The 24,137-nt window shown below is 46.5% G+C and overlaps 1 long non-coding RNA gene across 2 annotated transcripts in view; it reads right to left on the bottom strand.

Annotated features, from left to right (window-relative positions):
* Nucleotides 1-2,032: 2,032 nt before the first annotated feature.
* LOC121448011 overlaps nucleotides 2,033-24,137 on the bottom strand; it is a 35,897-nt gene continuing 13,792 nt past the window's right edge. The window contains exons 2-4 of one of the 2 annotated variants that reach the window (XR_005974338.1): nucleotides 15,910-15,958; nucleotides 14,755-14,924; nucleotides 2,033-2,174 (exon numbers count right to left, since the gene is read on the bottom strand). This is a non-coding gene — a long non-coding RNA (uncharacterized LOC121448011). Of the gene's footprint in view, nucleotides 2,175-13,601; nucleotides 14,925-15,909; nucleotides 15,959-24,137 lie in introns of those variants that run through there. The other variant, XR_005974337.1, reaches the window with a different exon arrangement.

Below are 24,137 nucleotides of genomic sequence, written 5' to 3'. Positions count from 1 at the left end.
ATTTGGAATGATATTATCCTCGTTTCATTTCTGTTGCTGTGATCGAATACCTTGACAGAAAAGCACTTTAAGGAAAGAGTTTATTTCAGTTTACAGCCTTGGCAAAGAGTCAATGGGAGGAGGCATACTATGGTGCCAGAACTTGAAAGCTAGTCACAGCACATTCACGGTCGAGACCAGCAAGAAAAGCATGCATGCTTGCTTAGCTGCTTGCTTGCTCACTTGTGGCCAGCTGGAGTTCTGCACTCTTCTACAAAGTTCGGGACCCTCTGTTTAGGGAATTGTGCTGCCCCCAATGGGCTGAGTCTTTCCACATCAGTTAAGGCAACGCCCCTACAGACATGCTCTCAGGTCAACCCAATTGACATATCCTTCACCAAGACTCTTCCCCAGGTGTGTCTAGGTGGTGCTGACCATCACATAGAAATGCAAAAATCATTTTCTGTGTTTGTTTATTTGAGTCAGGGTTTCTCTATGTTAGACCAGCCTGGCTTGGACTCACAGATATTCTCCTGCCTCTGGAGTGCCGGGTTTAAAAGTGTGCACCACCATGTCTGGTTTCGGAGTTTATATTTTAATAAATCATTTTGTTTGATGCATCAATTTTTCCAGAGTTTTTTCATCCCTTACTGTTTTAAGGTATTTTTTAAGATCGAGTCTCTGTGAAGCCCTGGCTGGTCTGGAACTCCCTAGATAGATTCCAACTCAAAGAGGTCCCTCGACTCTGTGTCTCACATTGTTGAGACTAAAGGTGTGCGCCACCGTGTCCCGTCTGTTGATTCTGTTTGCGTTTGTTTGTCCTTGTTAGTATTCTGTTACTGTGGACAGACAGCATGATGGAGGATACTCTTACTAAAAAAGCTTCTAGTTGGGGGCTTACCTACAGTTTCAGAGGGTTAGTCCGTTATTAACATGGGGAACATGGCAGCATGCAGGAGGCAATGGTGCTGGAGAGGTGGCTGACAGTTACATCCTGATCCACAGGCAGCGGGCAGAGAGAAACCCTGGCTTTTGCACTTTTGAAACCTCTATGCCCACTCCCAGTTACACACCTCCAACAAGGCCACTTCTTTTCAGTTGTTGCTGCCTTTTAAACTGCCACTGTCCTAGTCCGGCTGCTGCAAATCTGCCCCCACCAGCAGCAGCTAGGCCACAGAAGCCAGCAAGAGCCGCAGCCTGAGGAAATTCTGTTCCCTCAGGTACCGACTCTTTCTTTTTTTTCTTTCTTTTTTTTTTTTTTTTTGGTTTTTCGAGACAGGGTTTCTCTGTGGTTTTGGAGCCTGTCCTGGAACTAGCTCTTGTAGACCAGGCTGGTCTCGAACTCACAGAGATCCGCCTGCCTCTGCCTCCCGAGTGCTGGGATTAAAGGCGTGCGCCACCACCGCCCGGCCAAGTACCGACTCTTTCAAAGCTACAAAAGGAATTTATCTAAATCTCTGTCCCTCTAAAGAACTCAAGATTCAAAGCTTGAGGTGGAATCCTGCTCCCCAGAGAGGCTGAAGAGCAAGCAGCTCACCTAGCTCACCCCTCTCCTCTCTCAGAAGTCCCCCTGCTTCTCCTCGCCCCTCCTTATAATCCCTTCTCCACCTGGCTCCTCCCTACTACTTCTGGTCAGATAGTTGCTGACACAACCTCCCGACAGCAGGTGGAACACATCTTTGCATCATTCAACAAATGTTCCAGAGCATAAACAAATGTATACCTTAAAATAATATTCTATAACACTCTTCCAAGGCCATAGCTAATTCTGTCTAACTAGGTCATCTGCTGGTGACAGAAATACATGAGCCTGGAGGGGGAGGGACATCTTTTCACTCAAAGGACCACATTGTTGCTTTTTATTCTTCTGCTAATTCTTTTTTTGAAAAGGATTTTTTTCTTTTTATTTTGTGTGCATGGGTACTTTGCCTGCTTATGTCTAGGCACCATGAGCATGCTGCCCGAAGAGGCCAGAAGAGGGCGTGGGAACCCCTGGGACTGGAGTTACAGCTGCTTCTGAATCACTGTGTGGTGCAGGGCAGCCAGTGCTCTAACATCTGAGCCCTCTCTCCAGCCCGGTGTTAACTCTTCAGGGAAGAGACAGTAGCATGTCCTCTTCTATCCTTTGAAGTACATCAGAGAAGGTCACATCTCTCCCTAGGGTCAGAAGTATTCCATTCATCTGCTCAGGAGGCCTACGTGGGACAAAGATGACCGTTATTTTTCTAACGTAACTAGAAAACCAGAGATGGTTTGTTAGCGTCTTCCTCTGCAGGAGCTGTGTAGAAAGGCGGGTAGGGACAATCCATAGTATGTTGCATAGGTTTCATCTAATGAAGAGTGGAGACATCAGTTTATATTGCAGAAAGAACAGGCATGTGTACTCTTAAATCTAGGGACTATATAGTAGTTAGGAAAGATGAGGTCCCTTACGTTTAGTAAGGAGACACTTGAACAGGTCACACGAGGTTAAGCCCCAGGAAAGAAGGCATAAATAATTTATATTGGTCGTATAAATATTGACCTGACAGATGTGAAGGTTTGTGTTATTACAGGAGGAACCTAATTCTCCTAGTCCAACAACACAATTATCCTGTAAGCATTGTAGCTGAGGACACCCTAATGGCTTTTAGTCGTCTGGCCCGTACCTGCTAATCAATATCAATGGTAGACAAAAGTCTTGTTTGAGATAGGGTCTCTGTGTTAGTGTTCTCTTCTGTGGAGAGACACCATGGCCAGTGCAACTCTTATAAAGACATTTAACTGGGGCTCACGTACTGTTCCAGAAGTTTAGTTCACTGTCATCATGGTGGGTAGTCTGGCAGCACACAGGCTGAAAAGTGCTGGAGAAGTAGCTGGGAGTTCAACATCTGGATCTGTAGGCAGCAGGAAGAGAGAGACACCTCAAAGCCCACGTCCAGTGACACATTTTCTAAGGCCACACCTACTCCAACAAGGTCGCACCTCTGAATCCCTCTCAAGAGGTGACACTCCCTGATGATCCAGAATTCAACTATATGAACCTATGGGAGGGGCATTGTTATCCCAACTGCCACAGGCTCACTGTGAAGCCCTGATTGGACAAGGCTGGCCTCAAACTCAGAGATCCGCTGACTCTGCCTCCCAAGTGCTGAGATTAAAGGTGAGCACCACCACTTCTGGGATTTTAATTTAAAAGAACTTATTAAAATCCCACATGGCTTTCAAGTTTGGTTCCATCCAGACAGTAGTAACAATATTAAAAGAGGTAGGGATTGGGTTGATGAGCTGGCTTAGCAGGTAAAGCCTATGGACATAGCTTCAATTCCTGGGTCCCACATGGTAGAAGAAAACTGATTCTTGTTAGTTTTTCTCTGACCACACATATTCACAGAACTGCATAAATAAATGTAATAAAATACATTTACATAGGAGCCAGAATGAAAAATGATCAGAAAGTACTGAAGGAAACTTTTGGCAGGAAGATAGGAAAAATATATTTTCTCATATGATGGCTTGTTTGGCAAAAAGACAAAGTGAGCGAGAGCAAGAGCGCACACGCATGCACGAGAGAGAGAGAGAGAGAGAGAGAGAGGGAGAGAGAGGGAAGTTATCACTTTTCAGGGTCTAACTTGTGTGGGCTATCCCCGGTTCCCTGTGTCTTCTTCAAAGCATTGAAATAAGCACATGGAGTTCACAATGGAGCAAAAATACTTTATTCAAAGCAAAGTGATAGTTCACTGATTAGAGAGTAACACACCATCAAGATTAATGTGGGGGCGGGGAGAGCTGGAGAAATGGCTCGGAGTTAAGGGCGTCTGATGTTCTTTCAGAGGACCTGAGTTTAGTTCTCAATACCCATGCCTGGGGGTCATCAGTACCCGGATCTGTAACTCAGGGGGTCCCACACCTTCTTGTGGCCTCTTTGGTCACTTGCACATATGTCACACACGAAAGAGAGAGAGAGAGAGAGAGAGAGAGAGAGAGAGAAAGAGAGAGAGAGAGAGAGAGCGAGCTCAGTCTCCTCAAGTGAATGAGTGAAGAGCTCAAACACTCAGATTATTGTATGGGGTTCCAGAGAAGTGTGGTTTCTCTGATGGCTATTCCTAGTTGTCAACTTGACTATATCTGGAATGAATGATAATCCAGAAATGAAGGGCTTACTTGTGATCCAGACCCTGAAGCAAGAAGACGTGAACAGATCTTTGATCTGGATCTTGAGGCTGGAAGGCACACCTTTAATGTGGGCCAACCTTCTGCTGGAAGGACAAGGAAGAAGGAAGAGGGTAAATTCATTCTCTGCCTGCTTGCCCTCACCTGTCAACGCGTCCATTCCTTCTCTGGCATCGGAGCCTTCTTCAGGATTCCATCCAGCCCAGGAGAGCAGCTGAGACACCCAGCCTCACGGGACTGAGCAACTCTAGATTCCTGGACTTTCCATTCATGGCTAGCCATTGCTGGACTGCAGTCTGTAAACCATTCCAATAAATTCCCTTCTATAAAGAAAGCGTGAGAGAGATTCCCTCCATACGTTCTGTGACTCTAGAGAGCGCTGACTAAAGCAGTTGATAAAGGGACCTCATGTTAAACTTCTATTTTGGTTGAAAGATTCAGTTCCTTAATTTGCATATACATGAAAATTATGCCCAGGAATATAATCACGGGCAAGGGAATCTCCAGAACGGGTCACTTAAAAGAACACAATTTGGGCTGGAGAGATGGCTCAGCGGTTAAGAGCATTGCCTGCTTTTCCAAAGGTCCTGAGTTCAATTCCCAGCAACCACGTGGTGGCTCACAACCATCTGTAATGAGGTCTGGTGCCCTCTTCTGGCCTTCAGGCATACATGCAGACAGGATATTGTATATATAATAAATAAATAAATAAATAGAGGACAGAATTTGCTTTATTGTGCATCCACCCGAAACCAGTCTAGGCTGGATCAGCCCTTTGCACACAGTTGCCATTTGTCTAGAAGATGCTAAGAGGAGAAGCGGTTGCCCAGTTTAGTGCAGGTCTAAGCGTAGTTACTGTTGGCTGTGGTTCCTGGATTGCTAGCAGGCTATAAACCTTTCTTTTCTGAGAGTGATGAAATCTCTATTCCCAGGCAAGTGCAGTCCCAGGTTGCTAAGATAATTATTATATTCAAATGGCTAGTAGCCCAAAAACCTCAGGTGGGCTGAGAACTTGAGGCAACACCCTGGGCTGTTAGGATCCAGGAAGCTTCAGACAAAAGATCAACATAGTAACCCCCTTTGGTGTTTACCACTTTGAAATCACAGGGATCAGACCTACAGATGGCATCTTCCACCCCCAAAGTTTTTCTGTCCCGTAAGACTCTTGTGCCCTCGGGCACAGCAGCCACTCCCGCCGAGAGAGAGCCCGCTGCCCTTCACTGTCCCCAGGAAAGGGCCATCTGCTCTGTACAGCCTGGTCTCCTCTCTCATTCCGTGTTGCCTCCAATAGTCCTGCTGTAACGGTGCTTGCCTGCCTCATCTCCATATAGAATAGTCCTAGAATTAAACTTGAAATTGACATTTTGACAGTATACAGGATTTTTGAGAATCTGATCAGAGACATTATGGACCATTTCGACTTCAAGTTTAGGTTATCTCTCTTGGAAATCCTATAAAAAGGGTGGCTTTGTCAGCCTCAGTTTCTAGAATTAACATCTGAGTGTCAGACTCATCAATTTCTGGAGGAAACCAACTCTAGGTTAACGTGGCAACTAGTCGCCATTTCAGATAGAGCAGTCTTAACCACTGAACCCCAGTCTTAACCCTCTTCCCAGGCCCAAGACTCCATATTTTTGGGTTGTAGAATGTTATTTTGAGGTGTGCTACTTTTGTTTGTGCTCTAGAACATTTACTTAATGTTTAATTAAACACAAAGATGTGTTTGATTAAATAAAATCCACCTGCGGTCAGGAGGCTGACAGGAAGTTGTAGGGAGCAGTCAGGTGGGGAAGGGTTTTTAAGTAGGGTGAGGAGATGCAGGAGGGCTTCTGGAGAGACACAAGGGGAGGAGGTGAGCTGGGTGAGCCGCTTGCTCTTCAGCCTCTCTGGGGAGCGGGATTCCACCTCAACCTTTGAATCTTGAGTTCTTTAGAGGGCCAGAGATTTAGATAAATTCGCTTCTGAGCTTTGAGAGTCGGGGCCTGAAGGAACAGAATTCCTTCAGGCTGCGGCTCTTTCAGCCAGACTGCTGCTGAGTGGGAGTTGCAATGGTTGATTCGGACAGCTGTAGTTTAAAAGGTAGAACAATGTAAAAAGAGGACAACATTATCATTGGTTTTTGTCTTGAGACAGCATCTCACCATGTAGCCTTTCCTGTCCTGGAACTCTCTCTTTAGACTAAGTGGCCTCGAACTCACAGAGAGAGAGAGCCTTCTGCCTCTGCCTCCTGAGTGCTGGATTTAAAAGCATGGGCCACCACTGCCAGACTAAGATTCCATATTTGGTGGTTACATTAATCACACCAGAAATCTGCTTAATACTCTTGTTCTTTCGTCTCAGTTGGTGTAGCCCCCAATGATTGAACTGATCCTGAAAAATCTTCCCTGTCACAGAGGAAACCCAGATAGCTTAGAGCCCATCATTCAAATGGTCTGACAGCTCAAAAATAGGTCTGGAAAACTGAGCATGCAGAGAGACAACGCTGGCTATCAGATGGCACCCAAAGCTCTCAAAGGACGTGAAATGCCCCAGGTGCACCAATCAGAGAGACACTTACTATGGGGAAACATTCTTGACCCTAAAACAGATTTCAACTACTCTTCCCCACTCCACGTCACAGAGAAGGGAAAACAGGAGGTGCTGGCCCAAGAGGAAAGCTATGAAAACGTCCTGCCAATGATGTGATTCCAGCAGCTGCCAGGAGTCCTTCGAGTTCTTCCTGTCCCTTTGCAGTCAGCATGCTGGGAATAGCAAAACGTGTCTTTTTCTCCAGGCTCGTTTCCACACAGTTGCAATCAGTGTTGTTTTGTCAAAAAAATCTAATGTTTGCCATTATTAATATTATAGGGTGGAAAGCCAGGCAGTGGTGGCACATGCCTTTAATCCCAGCTCCCGGGAGGCAGAGGCAGGAGGATCTCTGTGAGTTTGAGGCCAACCTGGTCTATAAGAGCTAGTTCCAGGACAGACTCCAAAGCTACAGAGAAACCCTGTCTCGAAAAACCAAAGACCCAAAGCAAAAAACCCAAAATACTATAGAGTGGAGACGATGAGAATCCAGGAGCACAGAGATTAAAGGATAAACAACTTACAAGTGTTGGTTTTCGCCTACCTCTGAGAGCTCCTGAGAACTAACTCAGGTTTTCAGGTTTGTGTGACAAGCCCTCTTACATTCAGGGTCTTCTGATCCTTCTTAGGGTCAAAGCCTCTGTGCTGGCAGCCCTAACAAGCCAGGCCAAGCCAACCATCCCATGAGTCCCCAGAGAACTCCTTCACACCCAGTGATCTGCCTGGCAGAGCTCACTTCTCGCCTGGCCACACCACATCTGTGCCCTCCGTGAACCACATCTTCCTAGACAATGACACTCCTAACACCAGCAGACACAGGGCCCAAGGCTACCCTGCTTATGGAGGTCAGCCCAGGTCACAGCCACCTTTCCTCTAGCCCCGCCCATTGCATCATAGACAGGCAAGGCAGCTAAAGTAGTGACTAAAGAGAGTTCACTTTCTCCAAACCTAGGGCAACAGCAGAATGCAGGTGGCAGAGGCTGGTGAATTTGGAAGTGTATTTATCTTGTAGACTGATAGGGCTGAGAGATCTTGTAGAGAGATAGTGCGGGATCGATCAGGGACAAAGCCCTTGTCCCCAGGAGCGTGACAGGGAAAATGAAGGGCCAAGAGCTTGGCTCACACAGGAGACTGGAGGCGACTGAAAGGACCCAAAGATGGAGCAGTTCTACGATTTGGCCAAGCGCTGGGGCACATCCTGTTCAGGAAGTGAAAAACCTCCGGAGGTCCCAATCCAAGAGTAGAAGCCAAACAGAGTCACTTCCCTTTTCCCAGAAACCAAGGAAAGGAGAACATCATCACCCCCACCATGCAAGCTCTGCTGTAGAGTGCTGGGACCGTGCCACTGAGGACTTTTCTGCATCCCTCATCACAGAGATGTTACAAAGTGGCTCCATCACTAAACGTCTGGAGTTAGGGACCAGAAGAAGCTCCCTTCCAAATCCAAAGGAGGCGTGGACAGAGAAAAATCCTGAGGCCACAGCCCCGATAGAGACTCAGGGAAAAGGGAGGACAACGGCCTTTCCTAATCAGGGGAATAATCAAGCAGAAAAACCTCAAATCCCACAAGGTCAGGGCTACCAGGACTTGTGGAAGGACATAATCTTAAACTATGGCATTGTGTCACCAAGGAGAGGCCTACAAATGGTGTCCCTATACCCCAAACTAACTGATAATCTTGAAGGGCATGTCCTGGAGGGAAGAAAGATCCACCTGAGATCAAGGCCACCAGCACAGGAAATGTTGTCCTGGTGTAGTGTGGAGGGGGGCCAGGAGGAGGAAGTACAGGCACCAAAGAGGGAGAAAACAAAGAATAAGAGAGCTAGGGAAAGGGAGGCTCAGTACCAGTTCTCAAGAGAAAAGGCTTTCCTCCAGAGAAAACTGAGGGAACTGGGCCCTGTGCCTGGGGGAGGAGCAAGTCTGCCGGACAAGAAAAAGGCCCAGGCCTTAGAGCTGTCAACCAAAGACAACTGTCTGAAGTCAGACCCCAGAGTGCCCAGACGAAACATACAGACGCTTGCTCAGGATGAGAGCGCTAAGGAGACCACAAGAAAACAGCCAAAGATGGAGAAAAGAAAGCTGAGGACAGAGTGGTGGGATCCCACACTCTGGGGCGACCCAGTCACACTGACCAAGCGTGAACAATCTCCTCACAAGACCTGTTCAAGATTCCAGAGTGACCCGTGGAAGCCGAGCTTTCCCATAGGCAGACTGAGTTATAAAAACGCCATTTTTGTGCCTTGAGAAGATTAAAGATCCTCATTAAGGCCCCGGGGCTGTGGTTTCTGGCCAGGGCAACAGTCTGCTGAAATCCAAAGTTCTCCTAGACACCCCCTACAGGGCACCCTCCCTTTCTCCCTCCTGTGTCTCCTGGCTGGCCCTCCTGAGACTATGTCCATCATCCCTCTAGGGATTTCCTGGGACATCACGCTGGTGAGTCTCCCGTTATCCTGGTCTTTCTTTGCCTGTAACCACTGGCCTGAGATGGGGTCCCTAGAAGACACCCCACTCCTGAAGTCCCTTCAAAAAGAAGGTCTTTCTGAAAGTCTGTCCTCCAGACTCTGATCCTCAGGCAAGCTTTACGTGTTATAACACAAGCGAACTATCGCCATAGGAAATCCTTTGGTCCAGTGTCTGGAGGGAAATCCTTTGAGGGAAAGGACACCTACTCAGAAGTTGGACCTTGAGACCTGTGCCAGCATTTTCAGACCCTTTTTGTGGAAGGATACTGTTAGGAATGACAGTCTGTGACCCTCTCTCTACAGGACACGGGCCCCTTGGGTCCATCCCTTTAGAGCCATCCTTCTGATTTATTGGGAAGGCTTCAGATGAGTTTAATTCTCAGACCCTGATGAAAGTCACTGTTTCAGGCCTTTGGCTCTCAATGGAGCTGGCACCTCTTTTTGCTTGCTTTCCTCATTCCTTCTGGGCCCTCCCTCAGATTGTGTACTGTGGTGGATGTCTCAGCAAAGGCTGCAGCGCAGCCAGGACAGGGCAGAGTTGTTTAAGCTGTTCACTGGTCTCTCCCGGAGCAGACTAGAGAGAATCAGGCCTGCTTGGCCACTCTGAGGCCTTCGGACTGACAACGTGGCGCTGGCGAGTCTCCAGACCAAGGGCTTGGCTGCTGGGGCTTGGTTGCTTCTGCATTTGGAGCAGGCCAGTGCTTTGTTGCCATTCAGGAGCAGGGAGTGGATGGATACACCAGGCGCACTGTAGTGGGTGGAGTCCTGGACCACTTCAAGCTGAAGCAGCTCCCTGTCCTGACTTTTAGCTTGAAGTGATGGAGCGCTTAGAAAACCCAGCGGGGTGAAAAAAAAAGAAAGAAGCTGAGACCACTGCCTATATCATCAGGCGAGAAGTATGCCTTAGGGGGGTGGCCACAGGTCTGTTGCATCGACCCATTGCTATCCCACACAAAGTCAGGGCTCCAGCAGCTTTGATGAAGAAAACAGCTCATTCAGTGGATGGATACAGTGCTGTGACAGTGGCAGGGTGGCTTCTCACACTGAGGTCACAGGGAGGAATGGATGTGGATGATGCTTGTTCCAGAAGGAAATTTTAAAGTGCCTGGGATCAGGTGATTCTTTCTTTCTTTCTTTCTTTCTTTCTTTCTTTCCTTCCTTCCTTCCTTCCTCCCTTCCTCCCTTTTCTTTTTTGAGACAGGCTTTCTCTGTGTGTAACATCTCTGGGTATCCTGGAACTTGCTTCATAGACCAGACTGGCTTCAAACTCACAGAGATCCACCTGCATCTGCCTCTCAAGTGCTGGGATTAAAAGCATGTGCCACCACTGCCCGGCTTGGGTGATTCTTCTAAACTCAAATAGGTCAACTCCTAAATCTCTTGCCTTGCCAGCCCTTCCTGACTTTGCTTTGGGGACTCTCTTGGGAGGTTGGTTCCTCTGGGGTGGAAGTGGGAGTTGACCTCTGTTAGTCACTTTCTTTGAAAGGTGGACTGGCTCCACACGCATATTTTTGTGTGCAATCATTGCTGAACTATTTTTAATATTAGTTGGATATAGTTGTGTACATATACATGCATAATTTAATTAGGGTATGTGTGGATGTTTTTCCCACATATATGTCAGTACCATGTGTATCCCTGGGTTCCATGGGGGCTAGAAGAGGCCTTTGGGTTTCCTGGAACTGTGGTTATAGCCGTGTGAATGCCATATGGGTGCTGGGAATCCAAAACAGGTCCTCTGGCAGAATAGCTTTTAACCATTCAGAGTCTTTCCGGTCCCCTCGGTCATATCTGTACTAACACAGTATCTTATTTTGTGTTTTTAGGGGTAATAGATTGGACACGCTGATTTCGTAGCAAATCGTGGGCATGGAGACTTGATGACATAGTTTTCAGTATGGACCTGGTACTTGACTAAAGAGTTTTTGGTGCAATCTTCTTGTATCCCAGGCATGAAATTTGGAAGCTTAATAAATCATTCTGACAGTATAAGTGTACCAGTTTGTTCTCTACTATCAATTCCTTAGTACTTAAAGGATATTTTTTTCCTGTTAATTCTCTTTTTAAAGAAATGGTTTTTTCCCCTGTTCACTGTTTAAAGGTTTATTATGTTTAATTTGCTCAGGTCGGGGGGCTCTGTTGTTCATTTTATTCCTCAGTCAATTCTTTTTTTATGACAGGGCCCTATGGAGCCTAGCCTGGCCTTGAACGAGAAATGTGTCTATGTAGCTGTGGATGATTTTGGCTTCCTGATCCTTCTGCCCCTACCTACCAAGTGCTGAGACCCTGAGGTGTGCCACTTTGCCCACGTTCTCTGATTCTGGGGATGGAACCACGGGGTTTCTTTCATAGATGCCCACACCCTTCCCACTAAGGCCTATGTCCAGCAACCTGTCTGGTAATTCTTGACTTTGCATTTACACAGCCACTAGGGGGCGAGCCTGGTTCCTGGCACCTCTGATAAGCCGGTCTTAACAGCTTGTCCTCAGCAAACCAAAAGACACAGTGAAGTGCAGATAAACAAAAAAAATATTTTTCAAGTGTCATTGCTGAAGAGACAAGGATACAACTCCATCGACAGGAGCCCAGGGACTTCCCCTAGACCAGTGGTTCTCAACCTTCCTAACGCTGCTAATGTTTAATACAGTTCCTCATGTTTGATGACCCTGACCACAAAATCATGTTCACTGACACTTCATAACTGTGATTTTGCTACTGTTATGAGCTGTAATGTGAATAGTTGTGGAGAGAGAGGCTTAGGCTTGCCAAAGGAGTCGTGACCCACAGGTTGAGAACCATTGCCCTAGATTTTAGGGACCTAGAGATTTATGGCTTGGTGCTGAATTTCAGGACTAACCAGCATTAAGGGTTTGAAAGTTTTTAAAGATATGTATATTTTAAAGATTTATTTATTCTATGTGGACAGGTATTTTACCTGCATGTATTCATGTACATCCCTGGTGCCTGGGGAGATCAGAAGACGACCTTGGATTCCCTGGAACTGGAGTTGCACCTGGTTGTGACTTTTCATGTGGGTGCTGGGAACCAAGACTGAGTCCTCTGCAGGAGCAGTGAGCATGCTCTTTACCTGAGAGCCCTCCCTCCACCCCCACTGCAGGAGCAGTTAGCATGTTCTTTACTTGGGAGCCCTCCCTCCACCCCCACTGCAGGAGCAGTGAGCACCCTCTTTACCTGGGAGCCCTCTCTCCACCCCCACTGCAGGAGCAGTGAGCACCCTCTTTACCTGGGAGCCCTCTCTCCACCCCCACTGCAGGAGCAGTGAGCACCCTCTTTACCTGGGAGCCTTCTCTCCAGTCCCTACAAAAGATCCTTGAGTATAGGCTTCCTTGGCTCCTACACTTCCAAGTGTCTTTCTCTTAACCCTCAAGCCCCAAGTGAGTGAAGTCCTGAGAGAACGTATGCTGTGGATATGTGCGTGACCAAGACTCATGGGGAAATGTCCCCCTACCCTACCCCCTCCTGCCACGAGGCTCAGAGGGATGGCAAAGGCTTTTGTTGATGTTTGTATGGATGTTCACAGCATGTACAGAAAATGCCCCCCATAGCTTTCTCCCTCTCGACTCCAGTCTGAACGCTGCTCCCCCACAGAGACCGCTCTGCTCCCACCTTAGATTAGCTAGACTTTACTTCTGCATACCATAAAGCCTGCCTTCTTATTTGGCTGTATGCAATAACCCTATTCTCTGTTCAACTCTATGTAAGGAACACACTGAGCCTCCAGGTTAGTCTGGTTTTATCAGAAAATCCAGACCACCTGATCCCAGCTTCTCTGTGTGTTTGTCTGTGTTCGTCATTCTTTTTTTCTTTCATTCCTTACCACCCTGAATCAGGTCCAAGTTCCTGAAGCTATGCGAGGACTCAGCATAGAGCAAAGGATGACGCACGAACCCCAAGTGAGAGCAGGTGAGAAAGGAAGGCTTTCCCAAGCACGGCGCGATCTCCTTGAGGGATCCCTTGTCATAGCAGCTGCATACATCCTGGCAGTGACTCTCAAACCTCAAAAGTCTGCTAAGAAGTCTTTTCTCTCCTCTCCTGGGACGTGGTTCCGGAGCTGTCCTGGAAGAACTGAACTGACAACCTTACTAAGTGAAAGCCGAAGACACCAGTGCCGCACAAGGGGCTTGGCGCGTCCTTTCCCAGGAGGCGGGCGGGTCTCTGGTGAGAGTTCTAGAAAAGTGCAGGTTTGTGGCAATTTTACAGCTCAAGGGCAGAAAGGCCTTTGGCAGCAGATAATTGTGCTAGAATTCTTGCTCAATTCCTGCCTGAGGCTGCAATCCGGTTCCAGAGTCAGGGTTTCTCACATACACTGACCTTCACTCCTACCTCAAACAGTCAAAGACGTGTAAGGACAGCCGTACTGGTCATTTTTCTATCGCTGTGATGAAACACCATGACCAAGGCAACTTACAGGAGAAAGAATTTATTTTGGATGTAAACTTCAGAGGGTTGGAGTCCATGGTGGGCTGGGGCAGCAGCTGAGAGCTCACATCTTGAATTGCAATCAGGAGGCAGAGAGTCAGGTGTGTCTCTTTTGCTCTCCAAGCATGGCCCTAGTGACATACTTCCTCTAGCAAGGTCATACCTTCTAATCTTTCCAAAATAATTCTACCAACTGGGACCGAGCATTCAAACACATGAGCCTAGGGAGGTTCTCATTCAAACCACCACAGCACCCTAAGTGAGGATCCAGGGTTCAGACATGATGTTTCCGTGTTGTAGAAACACACATGTATAGTTTGTCCAGCTTTTCTTAAGGAAACACCAATTTCACATTTTCTTCCTTCTTTCTTTCTTTCTTTCTTTCTTTCTTCTTTTCTTCCTTTCTTTTTTCTTTGTGTTATGAAGATTGGTCACTGTGGTGGTTTGAAAGAGAATGGCCCCCAAAGGAAGTGGCACTATTAGGAGGTGAGGCCTCATTCGAGTAGGGGTGGAGGAAGTGTCTCATTATGGGGGTGAGCTTTGAGATCTCCTACACTCAAGATCCCACCCAGTGTAACAGACCACTTCCTAGTGCCTGTCTATCAAAATGTAGGGTTTTCATCACCAGCACCATGTCTGCCTGCATGCTACCCTGTTGCACCACGATGATCATAAGCTAAACCTCTGAGAATATAAGCCACCCTAATTAAATGTGTTTCTCTCATAAGAGTTGCTGTGGTCACGGTGTCTCTTCACAGCAACAGAAGCCCTCAGTAAGATAGTCACTTTCGAGCACATCCTGAGGAGTCTGCATGCCCTATGCATGTTCCCTGGATACAACCAGAGAGATGACTATGCTCTATGTATAAAAAAAAAATAGGGGAAGCCGGGCAGTGGTGGTGCACGACTTTAATCCCAGCACTCGGGAGGCAGAGGCAGGTGAATCTCTGTGAGTTTGAGGCCAGCCTGGTCTTTAAGAGCTAGTTCCAGGACAGGCTCCAAAGCTACAGAGAAACCCTGTCTCAAAAAACCAAAAAAAAAAAAAAAAGGGTGGAGGGAATGGTCCCTCATGTGCCTTCCACTTAACTCCTTTCATCTAGCTAACTCCTGTCTAACATTGCTCACTTGAGAGAACTCCTACAGACAGGGGTGATACCTGTCTGGCTGCTGCTTGTTGCTTGGGAACGATGGCAAAGGCTGGCCGCTGATCTAGAGGCCCGTGGCAGAAGCTGGGAGGAGTTTCCATATTTGCTCCCATTGTCAAGCCGACCACAAGAGACAAAGCTAGTTGTCAGGTAGAGCGCTGGGACATCCTCACCAGCAGGCCTAGGAAAGACAGGGGCCCAGTTAGCTTAGGGATCAATGAAGGTACTGAGGTAGTGACTTTTGCAGGGTTGAATGTGTGCCTTTTTATTGTAATATGAGAGGAGCTGACAATGAGGTTACTGCCCCCTTTTAAAAATAGATTATGTACTAATGGAGAAGTCTTAATATCAGAAGGAGCTGGGAAGTCGAGTCAGAGTAAATCTTCTAGGAAATTCACAAGATAAGCCCCAAGTAAAAGTCTTCGGATAAAGATATGTAGTGGTACGAGCGGCAGGGCTGCATCCCCAACACCCCAGCCGCCTGCTAGCTTATGCCCGAAATAACAACACACAAACTGTATTCATTTAAACACTGCTTGGCCCATTTCTATCTAGCCTCTTCTAGGCTAACTCTCACACCTGGACTAGCCCATTTCTAATATTCTATGTAGCACAGCTAGGTGCGCTTACCGGGAAGATTCTAGCCTACATCCATCCTGGGTCGGAGCTTCATCGCGTGTGTCTGCCCAGGAGCCGGGAGCATGGCGTCTCTCTGAGGCATCTGCCCCTGAGAGGAGAGCTGTGGAGTCTGAGCTCACTTCCTCTTCCTCCCAGCAGTCTGTTCTGTTTACTCCTCCCACCTATGTTTTAACCTATGAGGGCCAGCCAAGCAGTTTCTTTATTTTTTTTTAACCAATGACCTTCCTCCATCAAAGATACCACCCATTAACCTTGTTTGAGGTAGTTATAGCACTTAGGAGCAATAGGCTCAAAGATGCAGCAGATGAGGCCGTAAAAGGTAGGGGTAAGGGAATAAGAAAAAGGTCAACATTCCTTGGGCTGGAGAGATGACTCAGTGGTTTGAGGACCTGGGTCCTATAATAATCTCCCTGTGATGTGGAAGCCTGGTCCCACCCAGAGTCACAGCGACTTGAGTGAGATGGGGAGACCCACGCCCAGGCCTGGAGCTGCCCACCCTGGGCACCGAGGAGAAAACATGGACCTACCTGGTGCCTTGTAGCTCCAGAGTGGACAGAGGTACGAATGGTTCAGGTCCTATGGACAGAGGTACGATATGGTGTGTTATGGGAGAGAGACAGACAGACAGAATGGTTCAGGTCCTATGGACAGAGGCAGATCTGAAGAAATTAGAGAGCTAGGGAGCGGGCTGGCACGGTGGAGGAGCTGACCCCACGATCAGCAGCCACACGCGGGGAAGTGAGCCCTGCACTTGGCCTGGGCAGCACAGCAGAGATGATCCTGTTGGTAAGAGCACAGGCAAGCAAACTCTGAGGATGGGAGCACCGGCAACCTAACCCCACCCCCATCTGCAACATAGCAACATGGACTGGGGAGAGATACCCTCCCCCTAAATCAACACCCGGGGCAGGTGGGACTGATGGCCCTGCGGTCATAGGAGTGGGAGAGCCATCCCTGACCCCCACCAGCTGCAGCGCTTGGGGGAGCAGGCACGGCACCTTGCCAGGGCAGCATTATAGAGTCAACACCGTTAGTGCAGATGTGGCAGAGCCAGCGGCGGAACTCTGGCAATGGGAGAGCTGTCCCCACTTCCCATCTGGCAGACCAACCCTAAAGCTGCCCAGGCCCAGACAGAGGGTTACGACTTGGCGTGCCCCAACATTCACCCCATCTATGATCTGCTTGAGCCTGACCCGCAGACCCAAAGCTGCAGATCTCCACAGCACAGGGCAGCAACAGAGATGTCCAGGAAGAGTCTTAGTGAGGGTCTTGCATCGATTGTGTAGTGGAGACCAGGGGCCTCAAAGCAGACCAATGAACAGTTGCAAATAGAGCTGTTTGGACAAAACTGTATAGTTTCCAGAGTTATCAGCACCAGACCGAATCCATTTCACAACGAAGCAGACACAAAACCAGTGTTTCAATTAGATGACAATTCAGATAGGCCTGCTTGAAGTCAAATCCTATAAAGCCGGTTTTCATTTTAGTTTCTAAATTCACCCATTTTCACTCACCACGTTTTTAGAGAGAGAGAACAATATAAAGACAGTAGTTGCAATTTATTAACTGTCCAAAACTGTCTCCCAAAGACTCACACTTAAACATATATACACATGCTTACACACATACGCCTTTCAAACAGACACACTGAGAATGGAAATTTTAGTATGCAGATAAAGAAAAATTCACAAATCAGGTGGCCTGGGTTGAGTAGTAAGTTATCTGTGGGCAAGATTGGCTTGGCCCCATGTTGCTTTAGAAATTAGCATAGATTATCAAAGGCTAGTCAGAATTTTTTCTAGGGGGCACTAAGAGAGTAGGCTTAATATTTTTCATGTTTACATCACTGCAACAGAAATGTCCTCTAAACTCTCATTTCTCTCTCTCAAATGTGTTAAGGAAGGGGTGCAGGGGGTTGGCTTGGGAAAGGAGCGGCCAACAAATAACCCTTCAGGAATGAGCTTTAGCGGGAGAGAAGGTCTCCATCAAATCAGCAGTATGTTATATCAGAGGACATGACGGGCCTGAAAGGGAAGGAGAGGCTGCCCTTCCAAACTCGAGTGGAGCACCATGAAAAGATAGCTTAAAACACAAGAGTTATTGTGGCCAGGATGGTGCAGGGTTGCAGAACAGAGTTGCGAGAAAACACCCCCCCCCCCAAGTGGGTGGTGGTAAATTTCACACCGTGGGATTTAGTCTGGGATAGCCTACCTGACTATTTGGTCTGGGATAGCCTTCCTTAGCATGGAAGAGCCAGGTATGGGGGAAGACCATAAATTAGGGGATGTAAAAAAAAAATTGTAGCACAGTATGACTTCTTCACACTCGATTTTGGAGACATGACATGAGCTATGCCATAAAAAGTGGTCAAGGAAGACGGTAACAGTAAACGCTGTTTGGTCCCCGTTGCATAAAGTGGACTAAATCTAGCAAGAAGTAAAAGTCACAGCTTTTCAGTCATTATCATGAGACTCTGAGAAATGAGTCCGATTTCGGGCAGAGAGCTGCAGGGGGGCGTGGTCTGAGTTTTTCAGCCCGTGAGATTTGGCCAGCTTAGGGCTCCAGTGTCTTCCAAAGGCATGCCCGTGATCTAATATGATGACTCGGAGAAGCACAGTGCTCTGAGCAAACCTCCCCCGGCTGCTTCTGTCCCATACCAGACGCCCAAACTTAGCTCTACAAAACTCAAATGGCTCAGATGAACTAGGAAAGATAAAGCTAATCACCACGTGGCAGTCACCAAAAATGGTTTAGACAGCACCCAAAGTGCACAAAAGCGCTCTGACCCAAAGGAAAGCCAAAGCCCAACTGGGGAAAGATGTGGTAAGGGGTCAAGCTTCCTAAAATATTCAAAACGAAGTCCAAATGCTCGCTTCTCTGCTTTACCTAACAGAGCAGATGATGCTGGCTGAAACTGGAGGCTTTAAAAAAATCCCTGGAAAAAAAGCAATTCTAGAAGCTGTTTGGGGCAGTTCAACTCCATCTGGGGTCAGCTTGCTGCCAGTGGCTGCCACTCAAAATGTGTCTTTCCTCCAGGCTGGCTTGACAGCTGTCACTGAGGTTACCAAAGCCAGAGCCTTTGTCCTGGTGGCAATGACTAGTCAGGCTTGGCCACCCACCCTCTAGGTCCCCTGAGAACTCCTTCTCTTGTCCCTGGTCTTCTGCTTGCTACAGCTCCCCTCAGCTACCTATGCCTGCGCCTTGCCACATACAGCTATTAACAGATGCTGTCAGGAGATAAAGGCGCCGAAGATCCAGAGATGAGGAGGTGAAGGTCGCACCAACCTTCGAGGAAAAGGTAGACTTGCTCGTAGGGCAAAGAATCATGAACCTTGTTCCTAGGTAGCTCTGAGCATCCCCTACCCCCGAAACCAAGGGTCAGGTGGCCAAGGATGGACAGGCGCCCTTGCAGTAAAGGAACTCATTTCTTTGAAAGCTGGTGATACTCAAAATTTTATAAAAATATTGGCGTGGATCTCCTAATGAAATTAGTTTTTTGATGATGTTGGGAGTCTATTTGGCAAATACTTGGATGCCAAGGTACCAAAGCCGTGGGTATGGGAGAAATAGTGCCCATCATGCCTGTCCTGAGCATGAGGAGAGCCATGCCATCAGGCAGATTCGATGAGGGCTGAGAGACTGCCTGGTAGAATGATGCCAACAAGGAAAGGCACTGCCTGTGACTTCTGTGTTCTTGAGCTTCGCTGTCCTTCCTCCCTTTGTCTGAAAAGGACACAGCTGCTTTCTGTTGTTATAACCAGGTCCCTCCTAACTATTTCCACTGTGTGCTGGAGGATTTCTTGCTCCAAAGCTTGACAGGACCCCTGGAGCTCAAGACTTTTGCAAGTCCTGTGGTGCACAAACCCTTGGGCAAGAGTGGGTTGCACAGCAAGGGGCTGTTCCATCCTGAGTTCCATCCTGAGTACAGCTTGACAGGGTGGCCACTCAGCATACCTCACAGAGATCATGGCCAAGCGGGTGAATGTGGACGCACTTGCTCTGAACAGAAAAATTTAAATGCCAGGGAATAGCCATTGGGAGGAAATGTTTTAGAGGGTTTTTTCCATTGTATTTTTTTAATGTGTATGGGTGTTTTGCTTGCATGTATGTTTGTGCACCAAATGCATGCAGTGTCTGTGGAAGCCAGAATAGGGTGTTAGATCCCTGGGATTGGAGTTGCAGATGGCTGTGAGTTGCCACGGGAACTGCAGAAATTGAACCTGGGTCTTCTAGAAGAGCAGTCAGGGCTCTTAACCACTGAGCCACCTCCCCAGCCCTCTTCTGCTCATTCTTGATATATACTTTTATGTTCTGGAGCTATTAGGCTAGTGCCTTAGCAGCCCAACAAAGCAGGCTTAGTAATGCATCTTCAAAGCATATTAAAGACAGACTTGATAGTGAAAAGTAGAAAAAGATTTATTCAATGTGGCAGTGTTGGGACATAGGACAAGAGGATGCACTGACCTGGGTCCTTAATGGGTGTCCCGACATGAAGTTTAGGTATAAGTAGTCATGCGCAGCTAAGCCATCCTGGCAGAAGGATGGGTCCATCCAGCACTGACCCTTCCCTGTCTTGGTGGAAGTCTCTTTGCAAGGCGGTCAGACAAGATGTCAGAACGGTGAGAGATCCCTTTCCCTACCCTCAGACAAGTCCCTCCTCCTGTGGGATCGATTTCTAGGGTTAGTCCAGTTTCTTGGCATAGCCTGATGAGGAGGAAGACTGAGGTGGACGCACATGTTTCTTCAGCGGTACACTCCCAGGGGCCTGAAGAAACCTGTCAAGCGGTGGTGATTTTATCTCTGCCTGCTGTCCTTCCAATAATGGGCTGAGTTTTACCCCTCCAGAAGCAGTGCTTGTGGTTGCTCAGAGAGTTGTTATGTCTTTGTCTTTCTGTTTGTTCATCTTGCCATAGCTGACAAAATATTTTTTGGAGAAAGAGTTATACCCTGGCGCTTGCTCTGTAGACCAGATGGCTTTGAACTTACAGAATCTGCTGCCTCTGCCCCTTGAGGGCTGGGATTAAAGGCGTTTGACATCAAGCGTACTTTTTTTTTTTTTAATGAGAATTTACCTCAACATTGTGCTAAGTAGTTCTAGAAGAAATGGTTTGTGCTTAATGGTGTATTTGTTCATTTGAGCTGCTTAGAATTTTCCATGTGACTTTTTGTTATTTGGTTTGTTTGATTTGTTTGAAATGACTTGTTACAAATAATGGTTGTATTTTATTCTTAACACTAGTTGCAGGTTTTAAAATACATATTTTTTTAATTTTTGAGATTATAATTACATCATTTTCCTCTCCCATTAACTGCATTATATATTTTCAGAGCAGGTTTAAAAAATTGTTTTCCTGCTGTGCCAGCCCCCATACCGCCCCTTACAGATGATGCGCCATCTGCTGGCAGAACGGCAGTATAGCTCCAAGATGGTTAGAACGCACCATGCTTAGGTTCATGCGGTCAGGATTGGCAGTTTTGTCAACAAAATTCGAGCACATCTGGAAGTCGTACATTTGTTTGTAACCGCAATGAGCTTCCACAGAGATGTGAGCTAATAACCTTCGTCCTCTTCCTGCAGGAGGTGTGCAAAGGGAAACTGCTATGCATGGCTGAGGAAGAGACCCAGTTAGCTATTACAAGCAATGGACATACTATGTACACTGGCATTTTAGGTACAAACTGTAAATCAAGACGTGTGTTCTGCATGGTTAGAATATTTGTACATCATGTCTCGTCTTTAAAAAAAATCAGTAGCCCTCCTGTATACAGATGATAAAAGGGCTGGGGAAGAAATAAGAGAATCAACACCCTTCACAATAGCCACAAATAGCATAAAATATCTTGAAGTAACTCTAACCAAACAAGTGGAAGACTTGTGTGACAAGAACTTTAAATCCTTGAAGAAAAAAACTGAAGAAGACACCAGAAAATGGAAAGACCTCCCATGCTCTTGGGTAGGCAGAATTAATATAGTCGATGGTGGCGCATGCCTTTAATCCCAGCACTTGGGAGGCAGAGACAGGTGGATCTCTGTAAGTTCGAGACCAGCCTGGTCTACAGAGCTAGTTCCAGGACAGGCTACAAAGCCACAGAGAAACCCTGTCTCGAAAAACCAAAAAAAAAAAAAAAAAAAAAAAAAAAACCAGGACAGCCAAAACAATCCTGGGCAATAAAAGAACTTCTGGAGGCATCACAATCCCTGACTTCAAACTCTACTACAGAGCTACAGTACTGAAAACAGCCTGCTACTGTTTTTTTTGTTTTTTTTTTTTTTTTTGGTTTTTCAAGACAGGGTTTCTCTGTGGCTTTGTAGCCTGTCCTGGAACTAGCTCTGTAGACCAGGCTGGTCTCGAACTTACAGAGATCCACCTGTCTCTGCCTCCCAAGTGCTGGGATTAAAGGCATAAGAACAGATAAGAGGACCAATGGAACTGAATAGAAGACACGGATATCAATCCACACATCTTTGAGCACCTGATCTTTGATAAAGAAGCAAAAAATATCAAATGGAAAAAAGAAAGCATAGTTAACAAGTGGTGCTGGCATAACTGGATATCAACATGTAGGAAAATGAAAATAGACCCATATCTACCACCATGCACAAAACTCAAGTCCAAAAGGATCAAAGACCTCAACATAAAGCCGGCCACACTGAACCTTATAGAAGAGAAAGTGGGAAGTACACTTGGATGCATTGGCACAGGGGAACCACTTCCTAAATAGAACCCCAGCGGCACAGACACTGAGAGAAACAATTAATAAATGGGACCTCCTGAAGCTGATAAAGCTTCTGTAAAGCAAAGGACATGGTCAACAAGACGAAACAACAGCCTACAGAATGGGAAAAGTTCTTCACTAACCCCACATCAGAGAGAGGTCTGATCTCCAAAATATACAAAGAACTCAAGAAATTGGACACCAGAAGATCACATAATCCAATAAAAAATGGAGTACAGACCTAAACAGAGACCTCTCAACAGAGGAATCTAAAATGGTTGAAAGATACTTAAGGAAATGTTCAACATCCTTAGTCATCAGAGAAATGCAAATCAAAACAACTCTTGAGATTCCATCTTACACATGTCATAATGGCCAAGATCAAAAACACTGATGATAACTTATGCTGGAGAGGCTGTGGGGAAAAGAGAAGACTTCTGCATTGTTGGTGGGAATGCAAGCTGGTACAACCCCTTTGGATGTCAGTGTGGCGATTTCTCAGAAAATTAGGAAACAACCTTTCTCAAGACCCAGTAATACCACTTTTGGGTATATATCCAAAGGATGCTCAATCGTGCCACGAGGTCATGTGCTCAACTATGTTCATAGCAGCTTTGTTTGTCATAGCCAGAACCTGGAAACAACCTAAATGCCCCTCGACTGAAGAATGGATAAGGAAAATGTGGTACATTTACACGATGGAGTACTACACAACAGAAAAAAATTATCGACAGCTTGAAATTTGCAGAAATATGGATGGAGCTAGAAAACATTATTTTGAGTGAGTGAGGTAACCTAGACACAGAAAGACAATTATCACATGTACTCACTCATAGGTGGTTTTTAAACATAAAGCAATGAAAGCCAGCCTACAAACCACAATCCCAGAGAATTTAGACAACAATAAGGACCCTAAGAGAGACTTACATAGATCTAATCTACATGGAAAGTAGAAAGTATAAAAAGACAAGATCTCCTGAGTAAATTGGGAGCATGGGGACTTTGGGGGAGGGTTGAAGAGGGGAGGGAGCAGAGAAAAATGTAGAGCTCCAATAAATATCAATAAAAAAAGAGGGGGGGAAAGGGAAAAGTTAAATTTTTAAGACTCAGGTGGCAGGTTTAGCTGTGAAGATCTGTCAACAACTGTCTCAAGAGAGGGGCTCCTGGGATGATCAAGCATATTATCTCATTAAGGGAATAATTATTCCTCTCATCTCCTTGGCATGTCTTCAGGCATACTGGCTTTCCTGAGGAGTGGTCTCTTGCTCCAGTGATAGGTTGGACTCACCCTTAAAGCAAGAGACGATAGTATTTACTATTTCAATTTCTCAAAGATTAAATTATCACGTCTCCAATTAGGGCCAGTGGTCAAAGTCAGATTCCATTCTTTTGACCAGAGGGACACACTTCCCTTTAATGGGCCCCAAGCAAGCCCTGATCTGTCTACCCTTCCTTTCTTCTCCTTTCAGGTCAAACTGCTTTATTACATCTCAAATAATTTAACAGTTTAATACAGCATCTATCTTGCATCTAGTCTCCTTTCAGTACACTAACTTTATCATTAAGTATAAGAGACGAGGGGAGCCCTAGAGAGATAGCTCAGTGGGGGAGGGTGCTTTCTGTCCAAGCATGAGGAGTTCATTACAGGTGAGAGCTTAAGACTCCTGCAGTCTTCAGACCTCCAGCTCTGCCATGGCAGGAATTCCTTTCTCCATCCCATCCCCCAAAAGTAATAAAAAAATTCCATCTAGATTTTTCTTTGAAATCTAGATAGTGGGGCTTGGGAGACAATATGCATTGAAACATGAATAAACTTAAATCTATTTTTTTAAAATAATTTTTTTGTTTGTTGGTTTTTGAGACAAGGTTTATTTGTGTAGTTCTGGCTGTCCTGGACCAGGCTGGGCTAGAACTCAAATTAGACTGCCTCCGCCTCCCTAGTGGTGGAATTAAATGCATGTGCCATCACAGCCCAGCGAATAGAATGAATTCTACGCAAAGGAGTCAAAATAAAATCTAGCCAAGTAATGGGTACATC

Source organism: Microtus oregoni, unplaced genomic scaffold (genome assembly GCF_018167655.1).
Source record: "Microtus oregoni isolate MIOR12 unplaced genomic scaffold, Mior012 000005F_ref0000423, whole genome shotgun sequence".
NCBI lineage: Eukaryota > Metazoa > Chordata > Mammalia > Rodentia > Cricetidae > Microtus > Microtus oregoni.
The sequence above is the reverse complement of the archived record's forward strand: the minus strand, read 5'-3'. Positions and strand labels throughout refer to the sequence as shown.